Below are 14,526 nucleotides of genomic sequence, written 5' to 3'. Positions count from 1 at the left end.
AAATAAAAGGGCAGGCTTTGTAACCTTTTAATATTTGGATACAATTTAGTATTTTGCATGCTGTTGTCATTCCTCAGTACAATATTTAAATCATTTCATCCCCAAATATCTAATTTTGGTGATATAAAATTCTTGAAACTGGAATTGCCAAGGCTGTACTGAGATCCCAGAAATAAACTTACCTAATAAAAAATAGGAACAGATGAGTTCTCTAAACTTTAAAAAAATAAGAGTATTTCTTCAGATGCCTTATTAAACATGTCAGTAGCTACATTTAGCTAACTTTTCTTAAAAATTCTCTAGCTATACTGCTAAAATTTATTCCCTCTTTGTTCATTAGGTAATAAATAACCTAATTTATAGTCAGAAAAATATTATCTAAGAGAGCTCTGGCAATCTACAAAGGTGGTTAGAATGTCTATATGCTCAGATGATTTATTTATTCATACTTTCTCAGTCAGAATGCATAATTTTTCACTCTTTCCTGTTGTACTCATCTTTGACTGGTTCTACCGATGCCATAGCAAAGATGGGAAGCCAGCCTGTCTCGTTCCCTGCTAGATCAGTTAAGAAGAAGTGGAGAATTTCCCCGTGGGAATTTTCTCTCTGCTATCAGTGGTCAGGGACATCAGACACAGCCACTTGAAAACATTGGCCACCCCACTGCCTTCTACTGTAATCACACTAAGTTTGAACATAAAGTGAAACAGTGAACCTTTCAGATCTCCCCCTCAAAAGGATCTGTCTCTGCTCTTTAAGAATCAATAAATCAGGGTCTTACCTCTTGTGACACCCAATGGGTGGCTTGCTGGCTGGCAGCTGGTCAGTACTGTAAAAAAGAAATGACAGCCTCCTACTTGCTGCTGCACAGAAATCCAGAGTGCAAATGTGCAGGTGCCTTGAAAGCAGATTTAAAACCTGAGCTCAGAAATTGAGTGCCCTCCTGGAAATGAGCATTGGAGGCAGCAGGAATGTTGTGGCACATAAGGGCACCATTCTCTTCCTGCAAGCCTGCCGACCCCATACACTTACCTTGAAGCTTTCCGTGGAGGCAGGGCTTACTTGTCCCGGGGATGTTTTATATGATCCAGTCTGCAGATGCTACAGATGCCTACTCTTTCTTCGGTCAAAATATTTTTGGCAAACCTTCTTTGGTAAAGCATTGTCTGGCAAACTAAAGACATAATTGTCATTTGACATGACTAGATATAATTAGAAAATTTTGATGTCTTACTGACTATATGAATACATCTCCTATAAACAATCTGACAAGGGTGTTAAGGAGGGAATCTGGACTAGTTGAGGCACTTAGAGAACTTGGATGCAGAAGTTATTGGTTCTATTGCTGGCTTTCCCACAGACTCACTGTACGACCCAGGGTGGATTGCTTGGTATGTCTGCATTGCAAATATCCCAGCTGTACAATAGATAAAACAGGATGTCAAAATATAAATTAGCATTATTAAAAGCTTTTGCAGTTGTGATGGCAAAATCTTGAAGGCAGAAGTGCAGATGTGTAACAGTTCAGCAGTGTTACAGGCACAGCAGCAGTCAGAGGCTGGGTTCTACAGGGGCTTTTAAGCTGGTGCTTCTGACAGAGTTGCAAGGCAGCTTCAGGGTTATCAGGAAGAGTACATGCACACACACACACAGAGGTACACACAGGTGTGCCTCTGTACACATTTCATATTGCAAATAAGTGGGAGTGGGAGATTCTCCAAGAAATGTTGTGACCCTCTGCACCACCTTAATCTTTGGGAAGGTTAAAACCTGGTGAGACTTCTGGTCTGCAGGTCAGTGCCGGTGAGCAAGACATGTCCCCTTCTTTTGCTGGCAACTTCTTACCTTATTCAGGTGCTTCCTAGGGTTACAGGCACCTTATATAGGTTCCTATAATCCTAGGAAGTATAACTCTGGTCTAGGGATAACCCCCTAGGTTTTTTTTTTTATTTCCTACCTGTAAGTGATATACGAATCTTCTAGTCATCCTTATCTGTACAAATAAATGGACATTAATTGGTACCAATGATGTGCAATCATTGGGATCATGAAGTCCCAGATTCTCTGCACCCAAGACATCCTCAGTCCATTTCATCACAAATATCTTGCACATTTACACATTTGCCCAGTTCAAAAAAAAAACCACCAGTGATACTTTTATGAAAGCACTGGGGGTGGCAGACATGCCGGTATAGTGATGATAGAGTTGGAGGGAAAGAGGGATTTGCTGCTGGTCCTAGAGAGACTGATCTAGTTTTAGGAAGAAGGTACTGTCACGTGAGCTGCTTTAAATTCTCTCAGATTTAACCACACTCTTCCCTTGGTACTTGATATTTTGGTTATTAAAGGAGCCCAATGGATAACACACAAAGCTAGAAAAATGGTGCATGGATCTGATGTAATACGCAGGATCAGGCAACTTCCTGTGCTTGTAAAGCACATTCCAAGGAAGGCTGCAGCACTGTAGTGTCCACCTTTTTGAAGCCCAAACCCAGAGCTCACCACTGTGCTCCGTTCTCTGGGTATGGGGAGGCTGATGGAAACAGATTGCACCCTGACCAGGAGGAGCCCAGAACCATCAAGAGGGGGAATGGTGAGCACAAGGGTGCATCTGAAGTCTGCCTCTCTGGGAAGAGGGCATCAAGGGATGCTGGTGGGGACACCTGCCTCCAGTGGGACCCAGAGAGTAACTGAGCTCCTTAGCCTGGGGCCTGCAAGATTTGATCTGGGGGGCTCTTGCAGTTGAGTCCCTGGGGTGCCAGGGTGCCACATGGTGACCAGAAGCCAGTGGCTACCAGTCCTGGCCAAGGCATGACAGGAAGGCCTTGGCAGCTAAAACCTCAGGGTTTTGAAGACTATGCAAGAAGAGCAAGGGATGGCTGAGGCCTCTCCGAGGGCATGGGAGCTAGGGAGTTTCTCCACTCAGATTGAGGAGAGAGGTCTGCTCTTCCATTCCCAGGGAATCTGTAACATCTGCACTGTAAAGGCAGCATCCTCTGGCAGCAGCAAGTTAAGTATTATATAGCTGCTGTTGATTTTTCTGAGAGGCCCTGCTCCCAGCAGCACACAGCAAATCTGTCTTAGTGCTCTCAGGCTGGGATGAAGTGCCCTCAGGGTGTGCCCAGGTTTTTATGGACTGTACTATGCCATATCACTTGACTTTGGGGACAAAAAGTCTTCAACTTCCTGATGACCAATGACAAAATTAATCTTCTCAGTAGAGGTCTTCTGTGTTCTTCCTGTTTGCTAGAATGTGGACCCAGGTGTGTAATATGCAGAAGACACATGGTCACAGAGCTCTGAGCATTCAGCCAAGAGAAGGTCCAGTTTGAAAGAGAAGTGGCTGGTAAGTTGAGGTGCCTTCAGGTGTGGACAGTCACTCAGCAGCGCTTTAGGGATTGAACTCAATGTCAGTAGGTCCCCATAAGACAAACCTCAAATCTTTTTTTTAAAGTGGTCAAAATCTTAGAAAAGAGTTGAGAAGCAAGGCATAGCAGTAAAGGAGTGACTTTCATCCAGATGGCTTTTGAATATCTCCAGGGATGGAGATTTCACAATGGCTCTGGGAAATGTGTGCTAGTGCTCAGTTTCACACTGTAAAATTATGTTTTGGTGTTCAAAAGTAACCTGCATGGTTTTCCAGCATATCCTGGGTTGCAGGAAAAGTGTGACCAGCAGGTCGAGGGTTTCTCCCCCTCTGTCCCACTCTGGTGAAATCCTTCTGTGCTGTATCCAGTTCTGTGGTCCCCAACACCAGAAGGACATGGAGCTGTTGGAACAAGTTCAGAGGAAGACATGAAGATGGTCAGATTTTGGAGCAGCTTTGCTCTGGAGCCAGGCTGAGCAAGTTGGGGTTGTTCAGCCTGGAGAGGAGAAGACTGTGAGGAGACCTTGGAGGGGCTACAGAAAAGCTTGTGAGGGACTTTGGACAAAGGCCTGGAGTGATGGGATGAGGGAAAGAGGGAAGATTGAGATGAGATCTTAGGAAGAAATTAATTTCTGTGAGGGTGGTGAGACCCTGGCCCGGGTTACCCAGGGAGGTTGTGGCTGCCCCATCCCTGGAAGCGTTCAAAGGCAGTTTGGATGGGGCTTGGAGCAACCTGGGCTGGTAGGAGGTGTCCCTGCCCATGGCAGGGGGGATGGAATTGGATGACCTTTAAAGTCAACCCAGACCACCCTATGATTCCATGAACCCTCTGTATGTCAGTTTTTGTCCATTGTCTCTTGTCTTGTAACTGGGCACAACCCAAGAGCCTAACTCCTTCTCCTTGCACCCTGCCTCTAGCTCTTTATATAGATTGGTGAGATTCCCCTGAGCCTTTTCTCCTCCCAGCTGAACACTCCCAGCTCACTCAGCCTTTCCTCACAGGAGAGATGCTCCCGTCCCTTAGTTATCTTAGTGGCCCTTTGCTGGACTGTCTTCAGTAGCTCTATATCTGTTACAGTGGAGAGTACAGAACTGGATGCAGCACTCCAGGTGTGGCCTTACCAGTTCTGAATCAAGGGAAAGAATCATCTCTCTCAACCTGATGGCATCATCCTCCTAAGGGAGCCCAGGACATCATTCACCTTTTTTGCAGCAAGGTCACATTGCTGGTTCATGTTTTACTTGGTGTCCATCCAGACCCTCAGGTCCTTTTTGGAAAAGCTGCTTTCCAGCAGGTCAGCACACAGTGGTCCATGGGGTTGTTCCTCACAGGTGCAAGGCTTTGCACTTCCTTCACACTATTGGACCCAATATTAACCTGATTGTTCAGGGTGGAGAAGGGCTGCAGGACATACTGTCCCACCCAACCCTGCATCATGTGTTGGAGGAGGTCTGACTATGGTCAAAGGTTTCTATGCAAATTCACAGTAGGAATTTTTATGTCAGTTTAAATTCAGAGAGAAAGAAACTCTTACTACTGTAGATGCCTAGATTGAATATTTGTGCCCATCAGAAGTATTGGCCTATGTTTACACTAAGAGCTATGTACTGATACCTCAGTACCACTATAAACCCCAAAGTTAGCATACTGTGACTATGGGTATGTGGGCTTTGCTTGATATACTGGATTGAAAGGTGCTTGGTATTAATCATTCAAGAGCCTGAAGGATTACTGAAATCTAACAAAACTCTCCAGAATGTTGTATACAGACATATGGCCCTCATGCTAAGAACAAGCTGCATACTTCAGCTAAAACTTACATACTTTACATTAAATAGTACTACCTCCACCAGAAAGCAACATTTGTAGATGACATCAAGTGTTTCTACGCACTTTTCTTTCAGATGCACTGTAAGACAAAAATAATCTTGGTGGCTTGGACCAGCAAAAGTACAGGGTCCTGACTGAATTTGGTATTAAACAGTCCAGTGACATTCAAACTGAATATCAAAGCTATTCTAGCAGCTCCCCTGGGAGAATCAGCATTCGAATACCTCTTTTGGACAGTCAGAACAAGAAGGTAAAATGTTAAAGCATTGACTACTTTCACTTGAGAACTCTAAATTCATCCCCATCTTCATTTTCCCCCCTTTTCTACGAATTAAACAAACATGGAAAGCAAGAACTTCTTATTCAGCACTTTCAGTAGGTGTTTTTAAAATATTGTTTTGAAGGAAATTATGGCAGCTATAACAGTCTGTGTTGTGAACACAGGTAGTATATGAACTCTTGGTGAATGTCTACAGGGAAAAGACATCTGACAATTGGACTAAGCTTGTGGAGGATGGAAGAGGAGGCAGGAGAATGTGCAAAAAAAAAAAAAAAAAGGGTTGGGAGAATAACCCAGCATTAGGTTTTTTAGAAAATGACATAAAGCTCACAAAAAGAAATGTGAAATGTTTGGTCAGGTGGCATGTGCATCCCTGGAAAGGATTTTATGCTCCAAATCAATCTGCTTTGGATTTGTTTTAATTTATGATGCTCACCTATCCTACCCAGGTATCATCTAGCTAACGCTGACATTCCAGCTTCTTACTAAGTTTCTTACAAAGAAGCAGTCTCTAATCAGTAGTAGATGATCCAGATTTCACTGTAGCTTAACTCTGGAGACCTCAGTAAATTACATGAGGGATAACTACTATTTCCTGTATTCAGGTGCACCAAAGGAGAAACCTGTCCAGAAAGGATTCTGTTGGAAAAAATTCAAATGCCTCAATGCAAAAAGAAGGAAATGTTTCCTGGCAGCCATTCATTTTCTGCTGATCCTATTTCCATCTCTGCAGGGTGGTATTCAACTGGAATCAGAAGCAAACCACAGGACAGTTAAAAGAGAAGAAATGGATTGGAAACCATCTTCAGATACAGACTGTCCTGAACAACAATGCCAGTCAGTAAAGCACACATTAGTGTGGAGGATATTCAGTTGTGCTGAAAATAAGTCTTTCTTGAGACAGAGATCAGGCAGCTGTCTCTCTTTCTGCCAGCCCTTGATGTGTATTTTCTCCTTCTAATCCCTCTGGTTAGCTGAGAGACAAGGAGTAAGCAAGCATTTCTCAGCTAGGTGGCCCAGTCAGGGTGGAGAGGGGAAGTGCCTACAGACTGCTGCATGCTGGCTGGTGGGAAATTCCCTCTCATGAGTGTTCAGGGTTGTTAGGCTCATGAACTGAAAAAAGAAGAATGTACCTAGGAAGGAGGTTTTGTAGTAGGAAAAGGAATATTTTACTGTAGTCTGGTGATCCCCAGTCTTTCACTATGGGGAAAACTCACTATGGGGACTATTCAGGTCCTCTGTTCTGCTAAGAACTGACTGCCCTGCAAGAGGAAGAAGGACTTTGGGGCTATAGTTGATATGAATACAAGTGCTCTCACTGCAGACAGGATGAACCAAGTGTCTTTTGTTGTTAGAAATGTGATCAGCTGATTGTAAGAATCTACTATTCCTTTTGCTTGACACTGGTGAGTCCTCATCTGAAACAGTCCAGTTTTTGGCACCCCCATTCAAAAGAGGTGGGCAAGGAGCCAGAAAACTTGTGCTATGAAGAGAGTTTGTGGGAATGTTTAGTCTCAGGAAAAAAAGGCTAATGTACATGAGGGGCAATTACAAAAACAACGTGCCAACTTCTTTTCATGAGTAGCAGGCAATGTAACAAGAATCAGTGACCACAAATTGTTGCTTTAAAGCCTCTAGTAAAACATTAGGAAAATTCTTGACTCTGGGGTAATGCAGACGTGGCACACAAAAGTCATGGAGTCTTAATCCAAACAGCTTTCCAAACTCCTCTGGATGTGTTCCTGCGTGGGCTGCCCTGGGCGATCCTGCTGTGGCAGGGTGGGGGGGGTGGACTGGGTAGTCTCTAGAGGTTCCTTCCAACTGCTAAAGGTCTATGATTCAATAATTCTATGACTTCTTTGGCTTTAATGTAGAGATTCTCTTGATCCATTGAAAGTGAACAGTTGCTCAGAGCTTACCAGAAAAGGTTTCTGCAGCTTCACATCCTCTGTTTAGAAACAGATATTTTCCTGGAGCCTTGAAAACAGCTTTTCATGAGTGGAACACTGGGCATGAATCTTTGATCTCACTGCACTGTTGGAGACAATTAATTCCATGCAGCTTGACAAAGCATGTTCTTACAGAACACTGCCTCTCAAGTGTACCTGGAAACATTCTCAGCAGCAGTAGGCTTCAGTAGCTTTCAGTGCTTGAAGAACAACGTGGCCTATACGCAGTCAGAGAACTGTGGAGCAAAGTGCATCATATCACATCAGAAAGAAGTTCTACCAGGTGAGAAGCAGCAGGGCAGGCAGACTACAGGAAGGTACTTTTGTTATCACAGGCTGGACACATTCACAGCAATAATTACATGCTGATAAGCATTTCCCTAGCCCGTTACATGAATTAAGGGATCTGGTATAAACCTTTTCAATTCTGAGTCACTAAGTACAATTTCTCAGAAAAGGTGTGTATAATATAGGGAACAGCAGCTAACATCACCACTCTATGTTCTGACAATAACGTAACATTGAAGGAAATAAGATTATATAACGTCCCTGAAAATGGCAGAAGAATTGGACTAGATGACCTTTAAAGGTCCCTTCCAGCCCAAAACATTCTGTAATTCTGGGAATGGCTGTATGGAGTGAGATCAAAGGAATTGTAGACTCTCACACCTGAGGCATTTCTCATCATCACAATCTCTCCAAATACCCACCCTCCACACAATGTCCCACCCATGTGGTAAAGCCTTTGAACACAAATCACCTCAAGCTGATGAAAACCGTCATGTGACTGGAGCAAAATCTAAATAAGGCACACATGGGAAACTGCTGAGCTCAGCAATGTATTCTTTGTGTCACTTTTGATAATGGGGGACAGAAGAATATGCACATTCCTGCTATCTCTGTATGAAGCCTAAGAAACCTTTGGCCTTCTCAGGTCTCAATGTCCCCTCACATGATGTTGCAAGACGAACCTCTCTTAGGGCACAGTGCTCCAAGGTCCAACAGATGTTCCAGCGGAAGTTCAAAAATAGTGCTCTGAGTCTGTTGCCCTCAGGATTGGTTAGCCAAGCTTGGTGCTACTGCTCCAGATTCAACTAACCTCTCTGCTGGCTTGCTCAGGAACGAGCTGAGCCTGTGCTTCAGGCCTCACCTTTTATTGGCCACCTAATCCCGCTCATGCACAGTTGGGGCCTGCCCTAATCAGCCACAGGTTGGCTTAACACAAGCTCATGCCCACTACCTGGTAATTAGTGGCACCTGGTTGCCTCATTGCCTCATTTCACTACAACATGGAGCCTGTAATGTTCATGGGATACAGCAGACATCACCTTTAAAAGGGATCCCTTTGCACACCCAGTGAGCTCTGGCTGGAGAGACCTGAGGGCTGCTCAGCTTCTGCTCCAGTAGGAAACATCCTCCTGTGGGTCAGTGGCCTGGAGAGCAGGGTCAGGTGCCTACAGAGAGAGCAGTGTTTCCTATGTCTGTGGACAGGTCACTTCAGCTGCTCCTTCTCAGGTGATCAGTATCCCTAGTGTCCCATTCAGAGACTAGAAGGTGCTCAGGTGCCTGGAGGGACCAGGAATGTCCTGCACTACCTGCACAGTTGTGCTGCTCCTCTGAGAACTCATCAGAGCTAAGGTGAAATGAAGCCAAACCTGCATGTGGTACATAAGTACTGGTGATTACTCTGCCTGCTTCAACCTAGTCAATGTGCTGGGTGATTGACTGTCTTCAAACCCTCAGAAAACACTGTCAATATTCCATAGCATAGAATGCATATACATCTGTTCAGTGATTATATGCACATTGATGTTTAATGTGTTACCAGCTGTCTCTATAAACTATGTCACACAGGTGATGGACTTAATGACAAGCATCTTTTCTTCTTCTCAAGTTTGTTTCCAATATCATCTTCCCATCTAGTTGTTCCTTTCCCAAGGTGAAAGATCATAGTCTGGATGTCTCTCCAGTGTTCCCATCAATTTTGTCATCTTTCCCTGTATCTTTCCTAACTGCACAGGCCAAAACTGCACATAGCAGGGGGGATTGTGGGCCTGTTACAATGATTTATGTTTTGTTCTCAGCTGATCCTGGTAATTCCAAATAGTCTGTTTGCCTTTTGTGGCCACCAGTGAGCACTGACTTGATGCTTGCAGGCAACTATTCTGGTAGCCTTCCTGTCTCCTAATCTTGGCCCTCCTTTCAGAGGCTATAGGATTTGGTTTATGTATGGCTCAGAGCCAGTGTATGGACAGAGAACATGATTCTCTGTTTCATCTTCATGAAGGAGTTTTATGACTGATAGTGGATGATATCCTCCTTAGTGGCCTTCAGCAAAATTACAGAGAGTGAGACTCAAGTGGCACAGCATAATCAACGGAACAGGGGAGAGAAAGGTAAGGTTGCAAACTTTTATTTGGGGGTGAGAAACCTTTCACTGAGAGTCAGAGTTGTGCTGTTTACTCAGACTCCTCGTGTTCCCGGCAAACATCCGCAGAAGAGCTGCCTGAGGAGGTGACATTCAGGATGCCCTTTCTGTCACCCACCAAAGCAGCTGAGGTGCTCCTGTTACGGAGCAGGGGAGGAGGGTGGGCAAGTTAAGATGCCTCTGGGTAGGACAAAGAAAAAAAGAGAGCAAGTGGCAAAAGCGGGGGAAGGAAGGGGAGGGAAGGAAAATCAGGATTAGGTGCATAATTTTAGCACCAACAACTGTATCCTAAAAAAGAAAGCAATGAGGTGAGACCTTTCTAGGCTGACATTCATCTGTGACAGATGCACAAATTCCACTTCTGGGCAGATTTCAGTGCTGTAAATGGAAATTTATTGGGATGTAATTTGTATAAACCTGTTCACTTTGAGCATTAGACTTTAAAAGGTTAAGACAGCCCACTGGATTATCATGGGATTTTCTGAATACCAGCGTTACCTGCAGGGTACACAGCAATATTTTCTAGTGGCATTTTCTGAACTAATTTTTTATGTTGTATAAAAGTTCCTGTTCCATAACCAGGAAATCTGCCAACAGCCTCATTATTTTATATTAGCAGATAGATTTCCTTGGTGGCTCACCTGCACTTTTTCTTAATTTCTCTCTACGTCCATTTGAGATTCCAAGGACACAAGTCCCCTCTCCCTCTGAAGGAGAGTGTAAAGCAGAGCAGCACCAGCAGGAGACAATGACAGCGACCTGTCACCAGACATTCAGCAGTCAAGGTGTTCTACATCTCAATCAGGGCTGTGGCTTGAGAAAGCATGTGCTAATTCTTCTGTAGCTCAAGATGCAGTGACAACTTCAGTGCATCACTGCTTTGCTGAGCACCATAGGTGTAGGTTGCCCTCCTCCCAAGCCAGTTCTTCAGGTCTCTCACAGTATCTGCTGCTCCCTGAGAGGGCCTCCAGGTGGGTTAGATCTTGCAGATACCTTGATAGGTCTCACAGCATGATCCCCTGATCCTTCACTTCTGCCTACATCTTACCTTAGCTAAGTCTGGACTTCACCTCTGGGCTCTGCTCCCAAAGCATTCATGTTCACTGAACTACATTTCTCCCAGCAGTGTTGTACTGACAGCAAGGCTGTGCTGCTGACAAGGGAGTGGGAGGAGGAAAAGCCTCAACCACAGTCAAGGGATCTTAACAACAAGGCTCAGGTGATTCTTCTTTTCCTGGGGCTCCTAGCAAGAGCTGATAATGTGGCCTGTCGAATTTTACATTACTGACAAATAGTTTCTAAAGGGAAATGTTTGCAAATAATTGCTCTCCTGTTGCTGGAAATCTGTATTTGAGCTCAGGAGATCCCTGGCCATCCACAGGGGACAGCAGCTCTATATGAGCCCATCAGCTGCATCTATTTTAAACTTTGTCTCTGAGATGTTCATTTATGGCCACTAGGGACTGATACTTTTCTCAAGACCTTTGCATAAACCCTTATCAGGTGACAAGAAACCTCATTCCACAGATAGAATGTCAATGCAAGATGACCCTCATTCTCCATACAGCAGTGAGCAATTCATCTTCACAGCAGCGTCCCATTTTGATCCTGATAATCCAGCAGGCTTTGTAGCAGTGACTGTCAGTGGAGATTTAGCTTCTGCTTCCATCTCCTCCTCCACTTCTTAATTGCCAGGTTTTTCTTGGAAGATTCTTTAAAGCACATATGCATGGGTAGCAGCCACAGGCTGAGCTCACAAGGAGATACAAGCTGGGTCCCTGTGGGGTGAGCAGCTGCTCAAAACTTGGGCCATGCTGCACCATTACCAGCCACTGCCAGAGACAGCTCCTGGGGCTGGGGGATCCCAACCCAGGCTGTCTATGCCTGGGGAGCAGGCTGGGCTGGTGAGGTTTGTTTTCCAGACTCCAGCTAGGCATTGCCAGTAGCCCCTGAAGTCTTCAGCCTTCTAGAAAGATATGGTTTCTCACTGCCTCCTTCCAACACAACTTATGCTCCTGGGTTTGGGAAGTACTGCCCAAGGATGCTGTCTCCGTGGTGCAGCCAGCTCTCAGCAGGGAGTGTGAGCACAAATGATGGCCATGTGCCATGTGCACTGGTAATGAAACAACCATACTGCTTTACTCTGCAGTTAAAACATAGCAAATTATTACATTATTAAATACAGTAAATTATCATATTATTAAATACAATCACTTCTTCAAAACTAAAATAAAGCTTTACAAAGCTCTCTCAAGGTGGACCATGAGCTAGACTATGATTTGCAGAGTATCACGAGTCATCATCTCTGGAGCTATTTCAAACACGTGTAGATGTGGTACTGAGAGACATGATTTAGTGGTGGACTTGGCAGTGCTGGGTTAATTTGATGATCGTAAAGGTCTGTTCCAACAAAATAAAGATCCTATGGTCATTGCAATGTTTCTCAGTAGTTTCCCCTCAGATTTCTCATAACCTTTCTTCTCCAAACCTGATGCTGTCATTTCTTCCACATCCATCTCTCTTCTCTCAAACTCCTCCTTGTATTCCCCAGCACAATTTCAACCCTACCTCAGCACTGTGTTTACTCTTATTTCCACCCTCTCTCATTTATCATCTTCTTTCTCTGCAGCAAGAGTCACATGAAGGTGAATTCAGCTGCTCACTTCATGCTATGTATTTGTCCCCAGATTTGTATTTGATCTGCACATGCTCATGAGCTGCTCCTGCTCGACTTGGGTGGTAGAGGGGACACAGCTCTCTGCAATTCTGCTGGTCCTGGAGTGAGCTTGGAGCAAGACTTGCATCTGCCTTCCTCATCAGGGAAAGGATTAATAGACTTGAGTCTCTTGCTGATGAGCTTTAAGGTCCACAGGCATTGTTTTAATTTGTTGGCTTCCAAGAGAAGGGAAGCTCCCATCCAACCCACACTGAACCCTAGCTGACTGCTTGAAGTACCTGGGAAGCTGCTGTGTGCCCCCTGCCACAGCACACACCATGGTGAGCACCCAGGTGCTGGGCTGGCACAGCATCATTGCAGAGGGTCCTCTCTTGATTTACTCTTATCAGGGAGAGCACACTCAGGCCTGCTCCTGCTTTTGAATACTTCAGCTGGGAAAAGAGCTGTGCTGGAGGAAGCCTCTCTGGGGTAAGAATAGTATCTGCCATCTTAGGACACGGCACAGTTGTCCAGCTCCTTCATGGCAGCACACTGTGCTGAGATATAAAAGGCAACCTACCCGTCCAGGAATGTCTTCGGGAGCTATTAGTGGAAGTGTATCATCTACACAAAGAGGCGTGACCCCACACAGGAGCCTTGCAGGAGTGGGGCTATTTTGAACTTTTGACACTGAGGAGGAAGGGAGGCAAGTGACAGGCTGATTTTCCTGGCATGGGCACCCTCCAAAGCTTTGGCCTTGTGTCCTCTGGGAATGGCTTTTGTGAAGGCTGATGGGCAATTTGGTGGGACCTCAGAGGCCAGGAGGCAGAGGCCAGGAGGGAGCTGTGAATCTGCTGGATGCAAGGCCAGGTCTCAGTCCCATTAGCACTGCCCATTTGGGCTTAGGGCAAGTGCTGCCTGAGGGTGGGCTCCCGGCCCTGAGCTGAGGGCATGTGTCTGCTGCTTCATTTTCAACCACATCCTTGAGCACAACAGAGATGCCAGAGAATGTGTAACCGTGTGCTGGTGAAACACAAGTCCTTTGCAGTTGGGAGGACTTTGACCTCTTACTGCCTGAAGCTTTCTAACTCTAGATTTAATATTGTGGATGTTTGAGAGGCCCCTTTCCCTCCTCACTACCATCACAACCCCCCTCCTCAACTTATTGCCATCCTTGTAACATCCTCTATCCTGTTACAGTATGGATTTCTTTAATTCCAAATTATTTTTGTCTCATGTACTTTTTAGATTTTTTTTTTCATTGTTTTGTGAAAAATGGATCTGCAAATGAAGTTGTCTTTGGGGAACAAAACCCACAAAACAGTCTCCCAGAAAAGCTTTCCACCTGAATCAAATGGCCAAGTCAGTCTCCCTTGGGACTCCACAATCCACTGGAGCAATGCACAACAGTGGTGTTAGCAGGCATGAAGGACTCAATGTGTATTAGGTGTGTATAAAGTGCTATCCCTAGATGCAATCCCACACCTTCAGGGGATGGATCTGATGCCACCTTGTGGAACAAGTCCCCTTGGCACAGTCCCATCCTTCTGAGCCATCACCATGTTCAGCAGTCCTGCAGAGGGAGACTTTGGTGATTTGTTGGCATACCAGAGGCACAACTGTTGATTCATGGACAAGTTATTCTTTCAGCAGCCTAACAAATTAAACTGACTCCTCTGACAAGCCCCAGCCATCTGGTGTTGACAGGCACCTCTGTGCTAGTTGGGCATCCCCCTGTGTCTATCACAAGACAGTACAGCTGGGTGTGGGCAGTGTGAACAGCCCCTTGGCTGCTTATCTAAAGACTAGTCTGGCAATAAAGACAAAGACTTTACCCCCACCCCCCCTTCTTGATGCTACATAATGAGGCTCAGGTTCCTACAGGGCAGCCTTGCCAGGTGGAGAGTCAACCAAGATCTCAAAACCATCTCCCTGGTGTGGCAGACTGTATGATGGGGATGTCAGACAGGGCTGTGTGCTCCTCCTCAGCTCTCCAGCAGCTCCCATTCATGCTG

At 45.2% G+C, this 14,526-nt stretch overlaps 1 long non-coding RNA gene across 3 annotated transcripts in view; it reads left to right on the top strand.

Moving 5' to 3' along the window:
- Positions 1-6,383, top strand: part of LOC115599304 — a 57,207-nt gene extending 50,824 nt beyond the window's left edge. For all 3 annotated transcript variants that reach the window (XR_003988297.1, XR_003988298.1, XR_003988296.1), the window contains 3 exons: positions 3,251-3,346; positions 5,273-5,448; positions 6,212-6,383. This is a non-coding gene — a long non-coding RNA (uncharacterized LOC115599304). The remainder of the gene's footprint in view (positions 1-3,250; positions 3,347-5,272; positions 5,449-6,211) is intronic.
- The last annotated feature ends 8,143 nt before the right edge of the window (positions 6,384-14,526 follow it).

The sequence above is a fragment of the Calypte anna genome, chromosome 18, assembly GCF_003957555.1.
Source record: "Calypte anna isolate BGI_N300 chromosome 18, bCalAnn1_v1.p, whole genome shotgun sequence".
NCBI classification, from domain to species: domain Eukaryota; kingdom Metazoa; phylum Chordata; class Aves; order Apodiformes; family Trochilidae; genus Calypte; species Calypte anna.
The sequence above is the reverse complement of the archived record's forward strand: the minus strand, read 5'-3'. Positions and strand labels throughout refer to the sequence as shown.